We start from the raw sequence: 17,256 nt of genomic DNA, 5'->3' as shown, positions 1-17,256 counted from the left end.
CACGACTGAAGTGACTTAGTGCACAGGTATGCCTGCATATCTGTATTGGGGCTTCACTAGTGGCTTAGGTGGTGAAGAATCTACTTGCAATTTGGGAGACCCAGGTTTGATCCCTAGGTCAGGAAGATCCCCTGGAGAAAGGAATGGCTACCCACTCCAGTATTCTTGCCTGGGGAATTCCATGGACAGAGGAGCCTGATGGGCTACAATCTATGGGGATTGCAAACAGTTGGACCTAATAAGCAACTAAGTGAAAAAAAGAAAAAGAAAAATATAGATGTAAACATAGATAGATACACACATACATGATAAAACATGTCTATCTATATCTGTATTATGTGTATATACACACTCATACATAATGAAATTTCATATAGATGTAAAATAGCTGAACATTTTTATGAAATAGAACTTCTTTTCCTATGTCCTTTGTATATTTTCTATTTGTTTTTATTTATACATGTGTTGTTATTGCTTATTTGTTGGTGAACTGCCACATCCCCTTAAACTGAAACTCTGATCCTAAGTTCCAATTTACCACATTCTGCTAAGCCAACTTTCCAGTATCTTCCTGAAGTGAAGTCACATTGTGGAGGGAACTGGTGCTCCTTCTAGCCCCTTTCCCACGTTTTCTCCACTTCTGGGGATGATTTTTAACATGATCTCCTCTTGTTCTCTTGTGCCAGGACCTGCTTCCATGTGGGAGGCTTGGCACTTACATAGCTCTTTCTCTCCATTTCTCTCTCTCTCTCTCTCTGAAAATCTCTTTCTCGCATATGGCACCCAGGCCTGAGGCTGCAGACCCAACGTGAGGAGGCCTGGGCTATAGTTCCAACTATTGGGAGGAAACTCTCTTATCCTCTTGGCCTGGTTTATTCTTTCTTCCTCCCAGGTGGGTGGAGCATGGGCTTTCTGTCTCCTTGGACTTGCTAGAAATGGTAAACTGGAACTTTAATCACGGTTTCAGACCAGGGATTCCCAGTCACTGGTCCAGAGGCCAATCATGAATAGCCAGACAAGGAGAGGGAGGCATTGAGAAGGAGAAAAGGAAACACTTCAGGGCCAATTTGAAAATACAGGCACCCCCATTCCACCATAAACCTACTAAATCTTATGCAAACCAGGCTCTGCCATGTGTGTTATTAAAGCTTCCCAAGTGAGGCTGACCCCCAGACAGATCTGAGAGCTGTTATTCTAAACTGCTTCTAGGAGAAGAAAAGAAGGTTCTGCTCCAAGGCTAATTGAAAAGACTGAAGCTGAAGCTGTTGCAAAGAGTGGACTCACTGGAAAAGATCTTGATGCTGGGAAAGATTGAGGTCCGGAGGAGAAGAGGGTGACAGAGGATGAGATGGTTGGATGGCATTACCGACTTAATAGACAAGAGTTTGAGCAAACTCTGGAAGATATTGAAGGATGGGTAAGCCAGGCCTGCTGCAGTCCATGGGGTCTCAAGAGTTAGATACCACTGAGCGACTGAACAACCACAATTTAAGCTAATACTGTGATCTGAATTCTTTTGGAGTTTGAGACCAAAGTTTCAACTTACCAGAATGTTTTCTTTGCTTCCTTGGTACACTCAGCTTCCTCTGGGGTAGGGTCGGAAGACTTACAGATAAATAGAGAATAATTTTTTAGTGTTAGGTATGGGCCACACACAGAGAAGGCAATGGCACCCCACTCCAGTACTCTTGCCTGGAAACTCCCATGGATGGAGGAGCCTGGTGGGCTGTGGTCCATGGGGTCGCTAAGAGTTGGACACAACTGAGCGACTTCCCTTTCACTTTTCACTTTCATGCATTGGAGATGGAAATGGCAACCCACTCCAGTGTTCTTGCCTGGAGAATCCCAGGGACAGAGGAGCTTGGTGGGCTTCCATCTATGGGGTCACATAGAGTTGGACACGACTGAAGTGACTTAGCAGCAGCAGCAGCATGGGCCACACAATATTTAAGACACTATTTATTGTCCAGGATGACTGTTGTTTTTCTGAAATTCAAATTTAACTAAGGGACTTCTCTGATGGTCCAGTGGTTAAGACTCCACACTCCCAATGCAAGGGCCCAGGTGAGATCCCTAGTCAGGGAACTAGATCCCACATCCCGCAACTCAAGATTTTGTGTGCTGCAACTAAGACTTAGAACAGCCAAAAATAAATAAAAATTAAAAAAAATTAAACTGGGCATCTTATACTTGACAACTAATCGTAGACATGGGTATCTCAAGGTGCATGGGTCAAAACAGGCCCTGTGGTTATCCTGCCTAGGATTCAGGTCCCGGCTTTGACATTTATTAACTGGATGCCTTTTGACACTTTCTTAATCTTTCTATGCCTCAGTTTGCTCATCTATAAGATGGGGAAAGTTGTATCAAATTCAGAGATTCTTTAGAGAATTGAATGAGTAATTGCATATAGAAAACCTAGAGCAATGCCCAGCAGATGGTGAGCCTCAATGATTGATAGCTGCTAATATTAGCACAACTAGCATTTCAATCTCACCACCAGTTTCCATGGTAACTTGTTGGATTGTTTCAGAATTTGACTTCAATCTGAGTCAAATTAACTAATCAAATAAAAGTTACTCCTGGGTTGATGGCCAGCATGGTATCAATGGAGGGATCCAAGCTTCAGGGAAGTAAAAATACATGTTTACAATAACTAAGTTAACTGATTCTAAAGATGTTTAATTGTGTGTGTGTGTGTGTTGAGGAGCTGTTCTTTAGTAGCTAAGTCATGTGTAACTCTTTTGCGATCCCATGGACTATAGTCCACCAAAGTCCTCTGTCTGTGGGATTTTCCCAGGCAAGAATACTGGAGTGGGTTGCCATTTCCTTCTCCATGTGTTGAGGAGGTGTAATCTTAAATCTTACTTAAATTTGCCTTCACTAGAGGCAAACCCCATGGTATTTTCAGCACTTTCTTCTCAAATGGAAGTGTCCTGATTATTTAAAAAAAAAGAAAAGTTCTCAGAATCCGAGTGTCCTTGCCAGAGATGGGGAGCTGTTGTTATCATCAGATTGTGTGTGTTTGTTTGTATCACACCTCGCTGGGGGTCAGTGATACCTGACCTGCAGCTGTGTCGGCCCTGGCATCCATGGGAAGGCTTGGCCATAGTGGGACCCCTTCACTTCCTTGAATTCATTCAACTGAATTCATTCCTGATAATCCTTGTCCTTCAGTTTTTGGAGAACAATCATTAGCATTTGCTATTATGCTTCTGGAGTCAGCTGCCCAATGTCTTCTCAGTCTTCCGGTTATGTATTTATGGATCAGATATCATTTATTTATGTCAACAGCTGTCTCCTTATCAACAGTGGTGCTGAATTGGGACTGCTCTCACCTACAGTTTCCAGAATTTTTAGCAATAATCTATTCTTAGGCAGAGCTGAACTTGGGCGGCTTTCCTGGCATCAGTAGTTATGGGATTGTGTTTCTTCCTCTATAAATAAAAGAATTCCCAGTAGAATCGTCATCCTCCTCTCTGCCTTGGACTTATGTGCATGCACACATATGTGCCAGAGCGCGTGTGCGCGTGCGCACACACACACACACACACAGGAAGAGCAGATCTCCAACTGGGATATGAAAAAAATTATGATTCAAATAGGACTGGTTAACAGGTGAGAACCTGCCAAACCTTGTTTTTATTTTATTCTTTTTTTATGAGTTTTTGGTCATGTTTTCATTGGGATCTGCCTTTGTATAGGAATCCTTCAGCCATTTGCCTTTGAGAATTTCTTCGTGTTTTTCAATAGGCAGATACAGTAGAGAAGACAGGTGGACATATAGGTGGGAAAAAAAAAGATAACCAGTGTCACACTTGGAAAAATATTCGGTGGTTTGGTCATTTTTTTGAGCTAGACTAAATTCTTTTGGAAGGACTATAAAGATATCTAAAATTTCAGTGAGTGTCTGTGTTGTGTCCCCAGTATAATTTAAACACATATTTTATATATTAGCATGTTTTTAGTATGTTAATATTTAATAAACTTGGTGGGGAAAGACCTAGATGAATTAGACCCTAACCTCAACTTTGTCCTTTTTCTGCTAGAATTTGTGCAAGCTAAAAAGAACTCTTGCTGGACTGTTTCCTCTTCCCTAAAGTAAGCAAGAAAATAAGATGCACTCAGAACTGTCCTCATTCAGATTCCATTATATGCTTATTTCACAGTTTCTATATATATACCATTTATGTAATTGTTCTTTACATTAGTGCCTGTCAGTAACTGAATCTGAGCTTGGGGAAATTAATTTTCTTTTTTACTGGACTCTAGTCCTATTTTCTCTAGTTATTATCATTCCTGAACATCTTTTCAACTCTTTGCATGAGGTGGCCAAAGTACTGGAGTTTCAGCTTTAGCATCATTCCTTCCAAAAAGAAATCCCAGGTCTGATCTCCTTCAGAATGGACTGGTTGGATCTCCTTGCAGTCCAAGGGACTCTCAAGAGTCTTCTCCAACACCACAGTTCAAAAGCATCAATTCTTCAGTGCTCAGCTTTCTTCACAGTCCAACTCTCACATCCATACATGACCACTGGGAAAACCATAGCCTTGACTAGATGGACCTTAGTCGGCAAAGTAATGTCTCTGCTTTTGAATATGCTATCTAGGTTGGTCATAACTTTTCTTCCAAGGAGTAAGCATCTTTTGACTCATTGGAAAAGACTTTGATGCTGGGAGGGATTGGGGGGAGGAGGAGAAGGGGACGACAGAGGATGAGATGGCTGGATGGCATCACTGACTCGATGGACGTGAATCTGAGTAAACTCCAGGAGTTGATGATGGACAGGGAGGCCTGGCGTGCTGTGATTCATGGGATCGCAAAGAGTGGGACATGACTGAATGACTGAACTGAACTGAACTGAACATCTTTTAAGGTGATCTGAGAATCTACTTAGAATTAAGCCCTTAGGATGAGAATAGCAGTGGGGTGTTTTAAGAACTCCCAAGGCTGGAAGAGACAAAAGAACCTACTTAGCTAAGCTGGCCTTTCCCTTGGGACACTTCAACAATCTGCAAAGCTTTAATTTGCCCAATCGCTCCCTCCAATTTCCTAGGCAGGGAGTTTACTCATCGTAGCTCCACCCTCTTGGGGAAACTCCAAGAACCGTGATCAGACCTACTTTAGAAAACAGCTGCTGCATTGCTTGAGTTTCTCTCCTCCAACGTCCCTATTTAAATTTCCGATGGCTCACTGAATGGATCTCCTTTCAGAGTCCAGCTTAAGACCCTATTTCTTCCCTGATCGTTTTCCTTCAAAAATTGAGATACATTTTTTTTTACAAGTCCCTGTGTCCTTTGCCATGAATTGGAACTTCAGCTAGAGAGCATTTCTCCTCTTGCTGGTGCTGTCAGTATAGCTCAGCTGTCTGCCCCCTCCTCACATGGATTCTGGTGTTTGTTTGTTTTTTAATTCATTTATCTCCACTTTACATCTTAAAAGAGTTGCAAGAGTGCTCAGTCTTATCAGACTCTTTGCGACCCTATGGACTGTAGCCCACCAGGCTCCTCTGTCCATGGAATTTTCCAGGCAAGACTACTGCAGTGGGTTGCCATTTCCTCCTCCAGGGCATGTTCCAAACACTGGGATCGAACGCGAGTCTCCTACATCGCCTGCACTGGCAAAGAGATACAGAATGACTTGTCGTTCTTAACTCATCACCCAGTACTTCTTAGGGTGTTCTAGTTTATTTCTCATAGACAAGTCTAGCTCTGTTGTGCTGTAAAAAGCCTGACTGCCAGCCTCAAGGGTTGGGTCTATTCCAACCCCCTGTAACTGAAGATTTTCTCCTGTCACTCACGGTTCAGTAGAGCACAAGTTACCACCAAGCCCATAAAACATGATTAATGGCACTCCAGAGGAGGTGCCAAGCTCTTTCTTGCAGCCAAGACTTAAGCTTAGCAATGGGGACCCAGCCTTCCTGGAATCCCCTGGTGATTATTTGCCATCTTCCCTGCTTGATTTTGCCTACTGACAATCAGTAAAGCCCAGAAAACTTGAGCTTCCTCTTGGACTGTTAACTTGAAAAAAAGTACCTGAATCACACTCAAGGGAGGGGATAGTTACATAAGAAGAAGTAAGGATAATTCTTTCTAATTTACAAAAAGCTTTCATATGTATTGCTTTGATTATTTTGGCAATTAAGTGGGAATTATTTTGGCTTCACACTTGTATAAAATGAGAAGAGTAAACCTAAATTCTAAATAAAAAGACTGTATCTTTGATTTCCTTAAATTTCTCTCCCTAAAGAACCTCATACTTCTCTTAGACTCTGGGCCTGCTTCATTTTATTGCTTGGGCCATGGTTTTTCTAAAATTTGAGTGTAATTGCTTTACAATGGTGTGTTAGTTTCTGCTGTACAATGGAGTGACTCAGCCATATGTACACATATATCCCCTGCCTCTCGAAACCCATTCCCGTTCCTCCCCCATCCACTCATCTAGGTCAAAACAGAACACCGAGCTGAGCTCCCTGTGAAACGGAGCAGGACCCTATGGTCCTTGCCCTGCATGTCCTCTGCCTGCTTGTTGCCTGTGGAAAACTTTAGTCAAAGAATAATCATAAAAGAGAGAAATGCTGAAACAAAGGAAAAGAGTCAAAGGAGACTAAATAATAATAATACAGTCATTAAGCAGAGTCAAAGACCTTTAGTTCTTTCTCAAGGTCTATAGATAATATTCAGAGCCATATCCTGTGAGCTGTCTCACAGATGTTAAAACACTGGGTGGGAGAAGTGAACTATATGATGATCAGACTGTACCCAGGACATGAGCTGCCACAGTCTCAGTAACTGGCTGCAAAGAAATGGAAACAAGTGGACCTGGAACTAAAGATTAACCATACCCCAAACAACTGAGATGATGTTGGTCAGACCACTGATGACCAATTTGTTGAAGATGGCTGTTAGAGATGACTGTGCTGTTTCCACGTGTAGCTCAGTTAAGGTCTCTTTGTGCAAGAAAAAGAAGAATGTATGTTTCAAAGCTATCTTCCTAACAAATGTGAATGTCATTTTGTATCCAAGGAAACCTAACTCTTCGAGAGTGAAAACAGAATTCATCAGGCCTCCTGGGAAGAACCTACAGAGCAGAGTTTGTGGGGTCTTCAAGGGTGAAAGGTCAGATTAAAATCTTACAAACTGTTCTTTTGTGATCTGTTTTTAAATGAGTAAAACAATATCTGACTTCTCATTCAGTGCTCACATTGATAAACCTTGTTTCAAATCTACCAAAAAAACACTCATTTTATTAAGTTTCCCTAACCGTATTAAAAGTATTTTCATCATAATTTCCTAGTAAGTAAAAACCTATTTTACAATCATATTCCTCAAATGATTTTTTCTAGAAATAAAACCAGTTGCCTGGCATTCGACCTATCCTGCAAATACCATGCCAATTCAAAACTAAAACACCTTCACATTATGTACAGACGAAAAGCAAACACATTATCATGGTAGAATTGTTATTTAGACTCCTATAATCTGTCTTAAACGTCCCTTCTATTAACCTTTTTCTTGTTCATCCTTCATTCCAGATTATTTTGAGTTTTGATAGACATGGCCAAATGAGCCTTCTAATTTGTATCCAGTTACAGTCCCTGGTAAGGTGTAGAAATGCCTGTTTCATCACACTGGCCCCACCATGGTTATAATGCTTGCCAAACTAGTTCGCAAATTTTAATCTAATTGTTTTAATTTCTAAGCTTTTGATTATTAATAAAATAAAACATTTTCTCAGATGTTTATTGGCCATTTATATGTATTTTTCTGGTTTGACTATTAAGTCTTTATATCAAGTGTTTCTATTGATATGTTCACTTTTATCTTAACAGCTGCTTTTAGGAGCTCATCAGGGCATAGATATCAGCTCTTTGTCACTCATGTTATAAATATTTGCCCATGATTCGTCTGTGGTCTCTTAACTTTTTATGTTGTCCTGTTCAGCCCAAATGTTTAAAACATTCATGGAATCACATCTGTCAATCTCTTCCGTTATGGATGTTAAATCTGGGGTTATGTTAAAAATTTTTTCTATGCAAATATGGTAAAAAAAAATCCTCATATTTACTTCTCACACTTCTTTAGGCAAGTTCGTTGGTTTGTTTGTTATACACATTTATATCTTCAATCTTCCTGAAGTTATTTTAGGTTTTGGTATAAAATAGGGCTTTAGGGCTTCCCAGGTGGCTCAGTGGTAAAGAATCTGCCTGCCAAGTGGAAGACAAGGGTACAATTCCTGGGTCAGGAAGATCCCCTGGAGGAGGAAATGGAGACCCACTCTAGGATTCTTACCTGGGAAATCCCATGGACAGAGGAGCCTGGTGGGCTACAATCCACACGCTCACAAAAGAGTCGGACATGACTTAGCGACTAAACAACAAGGGCTTTACTTTCCTTTTCCTCCAAATGAATAGTTAGCTATCCCAACTACATTTCTTGACTGAACTGTTCTTTATCAAGACCACCTAGAAAAATCTTTATCAATTTTAAAGGTGCATACTGTCATCATAAAACTCTAACCTGAATATTTTTAAAATTCTATGCTGTCTTTGTCTTTTCTTTTATTAGTTACTTGCTTAATTAGCATCTGGATCAACAGTATAGAAGAGTGTTACGTTATATGCCTAAGAACTATATCGTTAAGTGTCTTATTAGAAAGAATTAACCTGATATTCTTAAGCTATTAAGCACGGGAATGTCATCAAGCAAAACTGGGCCAAAGTACAAACAAAAAAGTCTAAAAGGTTTTCATGGAAAATATAACCTGCTTAATCCAAAGTCTCTTTACCCAAAACGTTGCAGGTGTGAACCAGTCCTAACACCACATTTTTATAGTAAATGTCTGCTTATCCCTAAATAATAGAGGAACCCTTATGATCAGATTTTTAAAAAATTTTATCTTATGAGGAAGAGGCAAATGATAAAGAAATTATCTTCAAGACTTCATTTAAACTCTTTATTTCAAAAGACCTTCTTTAAAGCAAAACAACAATTTTCACTGTCTGTGGGCCTCTGAAGATTAAAAACTGACATTTGCACTGAGAACCCAGAGACTATGAGGACCAGATCATCCTCATCAACAAAATTTAACTGTATTTTGCACTTTTTTCATGTCTGTTCACCTTTTTGGATTTTATTTCTTTAACTGACCATGCACAGGAGATTTACAATAACTCTAGAAAATGCTAGGGCACTTTCATACTTATTAATTCTTATGGATATTTGTCCTCCATATGCCAGAGCCCAGGTTTTCATCTGCCATTGAACTGGAGCTTCTATGAGATTCTCTGTGGCTTGCTGGGGAGTGGGGTGCTATAAGAGGCCCCCCTCCCCACATTTCCTCTGGTTTTGTGTACTGCAGTGGTGGAATTCAGCAAGACTAGAAGCAGCTGGGCATGGGAGAGGGGGTGATGCTTTACATCTTTTGCACCATCCTTCTAGGTTCCTAGATTATTTTCACAGCTATTAACCATGTATCCAGCCCAGAACTTTGAAGGCCTTGACATCCTTCAAGCACATCTCTGCTCAAACACAATCTATGTAACTATGGGTATTCCCTGCCAAAAATCTTTAGAAAGAGAACATTACAGAATATTTTGAAAATTGCAAAGACATATGTTTAGATTGGTTGGAATGTGGTTTCACAAGGCGTTTTTGTTTGTTTAGTCACTAAGTCATATTCGATTCTTTTGTGATCCCATGGACTTCTGTGACTCTATGGACTATAGGCTCCTTTGTCCATGGGATATGCCAGGCAAAAATAATGGAATGGGTTGTCATTTTCTTCTCCAGGGGATCTTCCCAACTCACAGATCAAACCTGCATCTCCTGCATTGGCCGGTGGGTTCTTTAACCACTGAGTCACCGGGGAAGCCCACATGAGTGTCCTTAAGCAAAACTGTGAATTCAGTGACATTGTTGTGGGGAAGCCATTCCTCTACTTTCTGAGTTGTTCACCCTGGGGACACACCCCAGCCACTGCTCACATCCTTCCATACCAAGTACCCTATTGCTTCTTCCAGTTCATGCTTGCACCAAACCAAAGTGCTCAGAAAGCCTTCCTCAGTGATCAATGCAAAGAAATAGAGGAAAACAATAGAATGGGGAAGACTCGAGATCTCTTCAAGAAAATGAGAGATACCAAGGGAATATTTCATGCAAAGATGGGCTCAATGAAGAACAGAAATAGTATGGACCTAACAAAAGCAGAAGATATTAAGAGGTGGCAAGAATACACAGAAATACTATACAAAATAGATCTTCACGACCCAGATAATCAGGATGGTATGATCACTCACCTAGAGCCAGATATCCTGGAATGCAAAGTTAAGTGGGCCTTAGGAAGCATCACTACAAACAAAGGTAGTGGAGGTGATGGAATTCCAGTGGAGCTATCTCAAATCCTGAAGGATGATGCTATGAAAGTGCTGCACCCAATATGCTAGCAAATTTGGAAAACTCAGCAGTGGCCACAGGACTGGAAAAGGTCAGTTTTCATTTCATTCCCTAAGAAAGGCAATGCCAAGAATTGCACAATTGCACTCATCTCACATGCTAGTAAAGTAATGCTCAAAATTCTCCAAGTCAGGCTTCAGCAATACGTGAACCGTGAACTTCAAGATATTCAAGCTGGTTTTAGAAAAGGCAGAGGAACCAGAGATCAAATTGCCAACATTTGCTGGATCATCAAAAAAACAGAGAGTTCCAGAAAAAAAAATCTATTTCTGCTTTATTGACTATGCCAAAGCCTTTGACTGTGTGGATCACAATAAACTGTGGAAAATTCTGAAAGAGATGGGAATACCAAACCCCCTGACCTGCCTCTTGAGAAATCTGTATGCGGGTCAGGAAGCAACAGTTAGAACTGGACATGGAACAACAGACTGGTTCCAAATAGGGAAAGGAGTACATTAAGGCTGTATATTGTCACCCTGCTTATTTAACTTATATGCAGAGTACATCATGAGAAACGCTGGACTGGATGAAGCAAAAGCTGTAATCAAGATTGCCGGGAGAAATATCAATAACCTCAGATATGCAGATGATACCACACTTAGGGCAGAAAGCAAAAAAAACCTAAAAATCCTCTTGATGAAAGGGAAAGAGGAGAGTGATAAAGTTGGCTTAAAGCTCAACATTCAGAAAACTAAGATCATGGCATCTGGTCCCATCACTTCATGGCAAATAGATGGGGAAACAGTGGAAACAGTAACTGACTTTATTTTGCGGCAGGGGGGTGGGGCTCCAAAATCACTGCAGATGGTGACTGCAGCCATGAAATTAAAAGATGCTTACTCAGTCCTTGGAAGAAAAGTTATGACCAAACTAGACAGCATTTTAAAAAACAGAGACATTACTTTGCCAAGGAAGGTCCATCTAGTCAAAGCTATGGTTTTTCCGGTAGTCATGTGTAGATGTGAGAGCTGGACTGTGAAGAAAGCTGAGCACCGAAGAATTGATGCTTTTGAACTGTGGTGTTGGAGAAGACTCTTGAGAGTCCCTCGGACTGTAAGGAGATCCAACCAGTCCATCCTAAAGGAAATCAGTCCTAAATATTCATCAGAAGGACTGATGTTGAAGCTGAAACTCCAATACTTTGACCACCTGATGCGAAGAGCTGACTCTTTGGAAAAGACCCTGAAGATGGGAAAGATTGAAGGTGGGAGGAGAAGGGGACGACAGAGGATGAGATGGTTGGATGGCATCAACAGACTCAACGGACATGAGTTTGAGTAAACTCCGGGAGTTGATGATGGACAGGGAGGCCTGGTGTGCTGCGATTCTTGAGGTCGCAAACAGTAGGACAAAACTGAGTGGCTGAACTGAACTGAAAGTACCAAAAAATGTCACTGACACCCTAGTTTGAATGAATGTGTTCATTTACTTTTCTAAGAGGATATTTCTGTCTCTTTAATTGCAGAACGAATGACATCAGAGGGCACAAGGATACCAAAGTATGGAGTCCCTCGCCCTCAGTGCAACAAGACATAAACCCTTCATGAGAACCCTGTCCCTGTTTTTAAAAAAGAGTAAAGGAACACACTGTCTTTTTAAAGAAGCAAGATATACGTACCTATGAGGCACGTCAGCAACAATTTACATCAACTTGTGGTCATGCATTAAATAGGAGTGTGTGCAAGTCAAGCCTCTTAGACTCAACATGTTCATGCTCTAATTTTAACACTTTATGCTCATGGCTACTATTTTGCACATTAAATAACTAGAACAAGAAAAGCTGAATAATTTGCTCAAGATTATGCCACTTGGTAATGGCAACCCACTCCAGTTTTCTGGCCTGGAGGATCTCATGGGAAAAAGAGGCTGGCAGGCTACAGTCCGTGGGGTCGCAAGAGTCAGACATGACTTAGTGATTAAACAACCGATAGTTGAATAAAGTACTCTGGGTGGTCGTATAATGTACAATCCTTTTAAATTTGGGTTACGGTTGAATAATTAGTAGTTGTTTTATTAAAAACATAACAAAAGGTTTGTGTTAATACTCTGGTAAATTACAAAATGTATTTTAATCTGATTTTGTTACTTCCCTCGATTCTGTAAACTCCAGCCTATCATGTGTTATTACCAGGTTTGATTTAATGGATTTGTCCATGGAAATGCCTGAGTCATCATTCCCCTGCACCTCTGCAGCCTGACCTTCCTTCCATACCTCCTTTGGCAACTTCCCATGGTTTAGTCTTTGGTATGCCTGGAAAATCCTATGGACGGAGGAGCCTGGTAGGCTGCAGTCCATGGGGTCGCTAGGAGTCGGACGCGACTGAGCGACTTCCCTTTCACTTTTCACTTTCATGCATTGGAGAAGGAAATGGCAACCCACTCCAGTGTTCTTGCCTGGAGAATCCTGGGGACGGGGGAGCCTGGTGGGCTGCCGTCTTAGGGGTCGCACAGAGTCAGACACGACTGAAGCGACTTAGCAGCAGCAGCAGCAGCAGCATGGATGAATTAAATCGAATATCAGGCTTCCATACATGGATTCTTCATGAAAAAGAACAAAAAGGAAAAGGAAAATGACTACGTTTCAAGGCCTGTCAGAAAATATAACGTGTCCCTTTGTACTTACTTAGGGGAGAGAGATGAGGAAGTGACACAAAACATCAGTTTGTGGATTTTTCAGAGACCAGAGAAGAAGTTAAATTGGGAAAACTCCTGGAAATATAGCAATTAGGTCAAATCTTAAACTAATTCATCCTAAAGGGAAAATAGACTTGATCTTCTTAGATGGCTCAGTGGTAAAGAATCCACTGCCAGTGTAGGAAGTTCAGGTTCAGTTCCTGGGTCAGGAGGGGCCAAGGGAGAAGGAACTGGCAGCCCACTTCAGTTTTCTTGCCTGGGAAATCCCACGGACAGAGGAGACTGGCTGGCTACAGTCCACGGGGTGGCAGAGAGTCAGACACGACTTAGCAACTAAACAACAAGACTAATATATTGCCAATTTGTGGAAGCCATGAGATTGAAGTTTATAAAATTATCCTTGGCGGAGCTTTCTTTATTTCAGTTAATCCACCTCCCAGACACACCACCCCCCAAGAAGAAGGGGTACTGGATTGAAATCGATAGAGAGAAGGTTATGCTTTGAATCAACAGCTTTGAGCCTGAGACTCACATAACATCTCAATTTATATAGTTACCAAAACACTGAACTCAATGGTTTCTGTTCATTGTTTTCTCCACTCTCCATTCCTTTTGTTACCCTTCTTCAGGAAATGGGATATTGAAATATGAGTTTCAATTATTGAGGACTAATCTCAGATTAACAGGTGGTAAGGATGATGCTAAGACACGTTCTAAGGAATCAAATCACAGCATTGGGGCTTACCTGTGATTCCACTCTTCACATCACAGCCCCAGGGAGCCCTTCCTCCGGGGTAATCGTGGCTCAATCACTTCTTGTTCTGTTTGGAAAGACAGTTGTAATATCTGAGCCACAGCAGCTCGCTAGCAGGTTCTGTAGCACTTTGCTACCCTGTAGGCAGACAAGCCCAGAACACACCCCCTTCAAGAAGGAAGAGAAAAATACCTTTCTGTTGACTCTCCCTCCCACTTAGAGTCCCTATCAGGCCTGGTAAGAGGGAGGGACTCAGAGCCCATGACCTAACAATTCTCCCAGCAGACAGAAATGACGGAGGGGAAATGGGAGGAAAACGCTCCAGGGGAATGCAGGACACTTCTGTCCTCGATTCGCGTGTTTCACAATGTCACTCTGTCCAGCTTCCACAACCAGCCTCTGGACACCCAGGGTCATACCTCATAAAGCGGAAGGAATGCAGCCCTCCGTGTGTAAATTTCAGGTGGGGAGAGGTGGGTCATACCGGTGGGGTATGGCGAGAGACAGATATTATTTCTCCTTTTCTGATTTTCTTGCACAACACTGAATAATGGGTTTGCTGCTTTCCCAGATGAAGCCACTTCAGACTTCTCTTCGGAATACTACAGAATGAAGGTGGGCAAAGGAGAGCCCTGGCATGTACGCACAGGACAAATGCTTTCAGTATGCTGTTTGTCCTTAGAAAACCTCATGCTAAACCTTGTTAACTTCTTTCATAAGTTTCTTTCTCCCATCCAAGTTGAAAACTAACACTCTACAGTTACCAATAATCAGAGGTAGCTGACTCTAAGTCACTCTGTAACTTACAAATTATTTGAGGCAGCTTACAATACTAACACAAAATAAAATTACATTAGAATAGACATAAAGACATTGAAACTGTAATAGTTCTATACACAAACTATATATATGTATGTGGAATATTGAAAAGAGAAACTATAAAAGTAGAGCAACTAAGAGAAAGAATGTGAATTAAAACCTATTAAGTAGTTGCTGTGTTTTGTAAATTGAAAGCTTAACTCTATGAACAGAGCTTCCTAGCAAGGAAAAGAGGAAGCTAGTCTGGTAGACTGCTCTTATTATCAGAAGAGAGGAAATATACACTTTCTCAGGAAGAACGAAAAGGTCTTTGGAGCACTAACATCTAATAGAAATCTCTTTTTTTTAGAGAGAACAATATTCCCCAAATTATCAAGGTCCATCATTTCAAGTTGAAGACTGACCTTTAGCGCCAAGCAGGCCTAACCTCAGTGTGATCTTCTTGTTTCCAACACCAGCTTGGCCACTTGGTCCACATCCTTACTCTTCATGACCGGGCCTGGATCTGGTCCAGTGGAAGAGTTGACAGGAGAACGAAGCCATTCTGCCAACCCCCAGTTTTTCAAGGGCATCAACCATCCCTCCTGTGTCACCCACTAGCCTCGGTGGAATACAGCTGATGTCCTAATTCCGTCAAGTTAATCCCCTTCTCTTCACGTGCCTTTTCAGCAGGATTTTGCCTGTTTTGGAGACGCACCAATGGTAAGTGGGGAGACCAAATATTCACTGAATATGAGGAGTCAAGGTCTTCTAGACCTGTATGCACTCCTTTGGTTGATCCATTGCCTAACGTTCTAGGATCAGATGCCATCTTTTCAGTTCAGTGCTGCCTTTTCCTTTTGTCTGTACTAAAATGCAAGAGCTTGTAGGTGCACTTATGTCACTGACATCTCAGTATTTATAAAATGAAGCGAATATTTACTAATTACTTAGGGAGAAAGTAGCAATAGAATTGGGTGGAGGGGGAGGCGGAGAGGTAAGGAAACAGTGGAAGAGTGAAGGGATAAAAAGCGATCAATCAGCATGGAACTCGGCCTGGTGAGGGCTGGCGGCTCCGATGACAGCTGTTATTCACCTCCAGCTCTTTGTGCCGTGAAGCCCAGCAACTTCCTAGGCACTGATGCATAGCCCCCACAACCAAAGGGACCCCTACTGTTTCTTAGACCAAAGAAATGGTTTCATTTAGCAGATACAGTAAGTCTCCTACATATGAATGAGTTCCGTTCCAAGCATGCATTTGTAAGTCCAACAAAGTTAGCTTAGGTCCCCAACTAACACAGCTGACTATACAGTACTGTGCTGTAATAGGTTTATAATACTTTTCACACAAATAATGCATTTAAAAAAAAATTAAGAACATATTTTTAGTCTTACAGTATTGTATCTTGGAAAAATACAGTAGTACAGTACAACAGCTGGCATACAGGGGCTGGCATCAAGTGAACAGGCAAGAAGAATTACCGACTGGAGGAGGAAGGGGAGGTGGGAGATGGTAGAGCTGAAGGATCGTCGGCAATAGGAAACAGAGGGCAAGCTGCAATTTCACTCACATCTGATGTTGCTGGAACCTACATTTCAATGCGTCTTTGAAAATCTGCAAGTTGAAGCTTCAATATACAGGGGGCTTACTGTTACGAGAAAATTAAGCATCCAGTAAACATCAGTGGTTTCATGAGTACACTGATTCTGGTGAAACTCTGAATCCAAATAAATGAATGTGTTTAATAAGTAATTCTGTATTTGATAGAAGGTGATCATAGTAGGCCCAATATTTAGGTTGTGTCACGAAGAATCCGCCAGCCAATGCAGGAGCTCCAGAAGATTTAAGTTTGATCCCTGGGTCAGGAGGATTCTCTGGAGGAGGAAAGGGCAACCCATTCCAGTATTCTTGCCTGGCAAATCCCGTGAACAGAGGAGTCTGGTGGGCTACAGTCCACGGGGCCGCAAAGAGTCAGACACGACTAAGAACTGAGCGCTCGGGCATGTCACAAAGAGGGTGTGCCTCTAACTCCAATGACTCACCACCAGACCATTTAATCACCCCTTGTAGCTGCCTCCTGATAATTTGTTAACACACGCGATGCTGAATTTTTCGGTATTTCCTGGTTAGGGGATGGGGTGCCTCTGTCACTGCAGAGAACCAAAAGAAAATGGAAGAAGCATAGTGTGAGCCTTGGGGTGACATGTATGACACGTCTTTGTTATGAACCCAAGAAGAGCCACCTTCTGCAAAGGCAGAGTCATGGAAACTCTGCGGCTCTGGTGTGACTGCAGCGCTCCTCCTGCCCCCAAATCTCACACACTAACCTATGAAGCTGAAACAAGGTTGTTCACCTGATGCTAGAAAGGCAGCCAAACAAATGTGGTCCATCTGGCCAACTCTACGTTTCCCTTTTCTCTGGTGGTCTTGACCACAGAGCTTCCTTGGCGAGGCTGGTTCCAGCATCTTACAAATGCTGAAGAAGAGCAAGAAGGAAGACAGGGGCCTGAGGAAGAGCATCAGACCTTCTAACTCCATCTGTTTGTGTTGGTTTCCTGAACAGTCTGATGGCTTCATTTCCAGCAAAAGAGCAGAGTCACAGGAATAAACAGCAA

The 17,256-nt window shown here is 41.8% G+C and overlaps 1 protein-coding gene across 3 annotated transcripts in view; it reads right to left on the bottom strand.

The window, feature by feature from the left end:
* Window positions 1-13,999, bottom strand: part of ADGRF1 (adhesion G protein-coupled receptor F1) — a 47,516-nt gene extending 33,517 nt beyond the window's left edge. For 2 of the 3 annotated variants that reach the window (XM_013973941.2, XM_018039268.1), the window contains exons 1-2: window positions 13,834-13,999; window positions 1,547-1,605 (exon numbers count right to left, since the gene is read on the bottom strand). The gene's annotated coding sequence lies outside the window, so the exon portion shown is untranslated. The remainder of the gene's footprint in view (window positions 1-1,546; window positions 1,606-13,833) is intronic. The other variant, XM_018039269.1, reaches the window with a different exon arrangement.

Source organism: Capra hircus, chromosome 23 (assembly GCF_001704415.2).
Source record: "Capra hircus breed San Clemente chromosome 23, ASM170441v1, whole genome shotgun sequence".
NCBI classification, from domain to species: Eukaryota; Metazoa; Chordata; class Mammalia; order Artiodactyla; family Bovidae; genus Capra; species Capra hircus.
The sequence above is the reverse complement of the archived record's forward strand: the minus strand, read 5'-3'. Positions and strand labels throughout refer to the sequence as shown.